Source organism: Rhinolophus ferrumequinum, chromosome 4 (assembly GCF_004115265.2).
Source record: "Rhinolophus ferrumequinum isolate MPI-CBG mRhiFer1 chromosome 4, mRhiFer1_v1.p, whole genome shotgun sequence".
In the NCBI taxonomy this organism is placed as follows: domain Eukaryota; kingdom Metazoa; phylum Chordata; class Mammalia; order Chiroptera; family Rhinolophidae; genus Rhinolophus; species Rhinolophus ferrumequinum.
The window spans coordinates 47,457,413-47,461,961 of NC_046287.1; positions in this window are offsets into that span (position 1 = coordinate 47,457,413).

A 4,549-nucleotide genomic window follows, 5' to 3' on the forward strand; every position below is an offset into this window, starting at 1 on the left:
ACTGTTTATTTTGGTCTAGGGACCAAAGTAGAGACACTAAGAGCACTGAGAAAATTTGGAAACCTCAGACTTACGGATGAATTCCTGTTGCTTTCTCTAGTTTTTCCAAGTAATGGAAGGTCCTTGAGGGATGTAGTTGTGTGCAGAACTAGGAAATCCTCAGACCTATGTCTAAATCTTGCAGGGGATAGCTTATGACACACTTTCCCTTCTGTCCTCCCAAGTTCCTTCATATCCTTAAAACTTGAGCCTAAATCTCTCTCCCCAGTTTTAATGGCATAAGGCTACACCATCAGCACATGTTATGACTTGGGTATTTAAAGTCAAGAGGAAACACATACCTCTCAGCTTGCTCAGTCTTGTGTCTCTGAAAGAGGCCGGGCCATGTAAGTCACCAGAAAGCTTGATTTGGATGTTCATTTTGCCAACATCCACTCCAAATGGGTTATTCTTGATACGTGGCTTAGGCCAGATAACTTGGGCCTCAGAACTGCTTTTGTTTTCTCCAGTAAAGATACCAGTAGCGTATGCATGTGTGCTGGGGAAATGAGATGCCACCAGGACGTGCTTATGTATATGTGCATGAGCCTGAGTGTGTTACATGTTACAGGAATTTGTAAAGATTGTCTCTTCTTGATCTATAACTGTGAGCTTCCCAAGTTAAGATTTGTTCTTTGTTAATTTGTGTGAGGTCTGGTACCCAGGACAGGGCCTTACGCATGGTAGACAAGAGAGTAAATATTTGTTGCTAAAATGTGGAAATTAATTAATGTTATGTGATTTGCATAAGCAGATGTACCACAAAAGCTAAAGAAGCTTGAGCTTCAGGGCCCCAAAGATTTGTAAAAGTGAGCTATTCTAACTGCAATTAACTAAAAGTATTATCTCATCCCACTTTGACCTATCCCCCATCACATGTGACTACATGTTTGGTGAGACGAGAGAGGCTACAAACATTTTTGGGATCCGGCTCAGGGGAAGTTGAGTTAAGATGCATTTAATTTGAGTTTAGAGAGCACAATGTTTATGTGATTGACATTCACAAATTTAGTAATATTTCTATTGACAAAGATATTTGATGTTTCAGTGCTAGTTCTTCCCAACACAAGAAAGAGTCACTCAATCCCTCCCTATCATTTATGGTTAAAACATTTTGCTATTTCAGCTCTAACAGCTCTAATTATATAACAACCGTATATAACATATAACTATATAACATCTCTATAGCTATAACAGCTCAGTTTTGCACTTCCAGAAGTGACAGGTAATTGCTGAAACAATACATTTCATTTTAAATGCTGCACACTGTGTAATCTATTTGAAGGTCTTTAAAGGAACAATTAGGAATCCACAGTTAATTTCAATCAGCCAATAGGGACACTACCAGCAAAAAAATAGGTTGTAGGAAACTCTAGAAAACGAAGAACTTGGTTTCATCAATTTGAAAAATTGCATGAAAAAAAAAGTGATAGAATGGGAAGCCTCTGGATTTAAAGAGACTTAAAAGAGGTAGCACAATGTGTGACTTTCTTTACATCCCAATTCAAACTATTAGAAAATCATATTTATGAAATAGTTGGAAATCATCTGTCTGAATATTTGATATTAAGAAATTACTTTTTAGATATGAGATGGTTATAATTAGTAACGTGTAGAGACATATAAAATATTTATAGAGAAAATTATATAAGTGTGATTTGCTTCAAAATACTAAAGGAAGAGAAGTGGAGAAAGTTGGAGGGCTGGGTGAGGGGTATATAGAGTTCCATCATACTATTCTGTCTTTTTTGTATGTATGTTCAAGATTCCCCATAATAAAAAGTATGAAAATACTTGATTTGATTGTCAGACCCAAAGGACATAACGCATAAGATGCCAAGACCATCATATTGATGACAGAATCATTATATGGTCGTAGTTCATGTCTTAATGAGTTAAAGTCTTATTATTACAGTAATATCAAGAAGTAAAAATAATTTCACTGTTTCTATTACTAAACGTTACATGTAAATTGTATATAAGATACATTGCTTAGTAAAGATAAAATAGAATGTTGTATCCTTTTTATTTTATTAAGCAATGCCCAAATAGTCCAAGCATAGTAAATACATGTTTTTAAAAGATCAAGTAGCATTTATAATAGAAGAAGTGTTGTTATCCCTAGCCTGAATATAAGATGATATGAAAAACTGTCATTTGTCGTTGTAGGAAAGATGTTGAAGAAAATTTGCTTTTATTGGTTGATGTGAGCTTTTGTCTATTAGCTTTTATCTGTTCCTGTATGTGAGGTGATTTCTGTGCTGTGATCAGGGGTTGAGTAAATTTCCCCTTTGGTCTCATTCTCCCGAGCAGGGGAGATACAGGATGAGGTTGCTTTTCTGTCCCCCTTTGGTCTCATTCTCCTGAGCAGGGGAGATATGAGATGAGGTTTGTTGTTCTGTCCGTGTTGTGAGGTGATGGTGAGCTTAGGGTTAAAGAAATTCTTGATCAGGGGTTGAGAGAATTCCCTCTTTGTTCTGTCTGTTTTGTTCACATCAGCAGATAAAGTGAAGAAGTAGCTAAGTTATATCAGGATGACGTGACAGGCACGTTACCAGGCTTTGGAAGACCTTGGGCTGATGGTCCCAAGGAAGAACAGTGGATATTGCTTATCCGGATCAATTGGCCCTTTGGCCGGATGGGCAACATTCATATCAGTAACTGCCGGACCCTCCCGGAACTGGCCATTCCCTGAGGGGGGGGGGGGGGCAGGAACAAGAAACTTGGCTCTAAGGTATATCTGAGAAAATATATACGATAGACCTCAGTTGGCAGTATAATTATAATTATCATTTCATTATCTGGTCATTTTGTCATTGGTTATTTCTCATCATTCTACCATTTTGAAGACTTCCAGCAACATGCAGCTTACAACACCAGGGGATGTCCTGAGTTCTAACAACAACAACGACAACAACAACAACATTCTTCAGATTGTTAACACCTTGAAAACTTATATGCAGCTTGCAGTTTATAGCATCAGAAGATGCCTTGACTTCTAACAACAAGAGCAGCATTCTTGAGAACTAGCAAGCAGCGTGGGAGACGCCTGAGTTTCTCTCAGCTACAGACCTGGCAAGGTTTTGAATTATGGCTTTTCCAGTACTGTTCTCCCCCAGTTTGGTGAGCTTTTGACATCTAATGTAATAGTTACTATCCTATAGAGCTTATTACTGTTTTTGGATATTCCTTACTGATGTTATTTGTGTAATTAGCCAAGTGATTTTTGATCAATAGTAAACATATGTTGGGATCTCTTAGACTTATATGTATGTGTACTCCTCTGACATGACATGTTATCAATGTATATAGCTTAGTCTTAACCACCTTTGCTTTGTCATCAGCACATTCTATTAATTGCCCTTGTCTTTTGCTATTGCATATTGTTAAATAAATTGATTAGATATTGCTAAATAAATAAATTCATTAGCCCCATTCTAGCATGTGTTCCTCCTCCTTCCTTTCCCCGCTCGTCATTATAGTCATTATAATAATAAAACAATTATAGAATTTGTATGAGCGAAAATATTTTTTTTTCTAAGTGAGACCACTATTCCTAACATACTAGGAATAAGCCAGTACAAAAGACATTTTTTAAAAATTCCCTTAGTGCTAAAAGTTCCACCACCTGCACCCCCACCCCCAAGCCCATACTTCTGTGTTGTTCTCCGGACAGTGGGCAGCAGAGGGCCATCAGCCCTGAGGCCAAAGGTGAGCGTGTACTGCTCTGGGTCACACTCCAGGTTCCCAGCTACTTCTGCCAACAGGTGAGCCCACCCTGCACGCCAGGGGCTGGAAGCCCAGGGTATGAATCACGCGCTGGTGGTAGTAGGACAGGTAGTGCAGGTACACTCGGAGGTCGTGTCCTTCCGCCTGGCAGCCCAGCAGGATGGCTCCCTACCCCTCCTGGAGGTGTTCCTGAGCAGTGACAGATGCTCTGGGGTGAGGACCCAAAGCAACTTGATGCCCTGGTGATGGCAGATGGCAATTGTGTGCAGGCCATCGAGCTGCTGTGGGTTCCACTTGAGGTCGGGGATGACAAAGCCATCAGCAGGACCTGGGTTCTCAAGACCAGTCCTTACCCTTGTATTTTGTTATCTTTGACATTGTTGAACCCTCACTGCTATTTGGAACTCTCCCTTTGGTCTCTATGACCTCTAACTTTCTGGTCATTGTCTCTCAATCTCACATGTTCTCCCATTGATCCTTCAGTCATTGCTGTGGGGGTGGGAAGAGGGCTTCTGCATCGGTGGTCCTCTCATTTTGGGGTTCTGAGGAGGCAGCATAAACTAAAGGGAGAGCTCAGTCATGGGAGGACCAAACCCAGTCATCTGCTTCCCACCAGAGCCGACCGGAATTACTGCGTCCATCTCCTGCAGAAATAAAATATGTCCGTTTAGAAAAAAAACTTCCTGAAGAAACCATTTGACTTGATCTGATTTTATTTTTCACAGAAAAGCATTATAACAAGCAGCTTTCCACTTCAGACGAATATAGGTATGTGGTAATA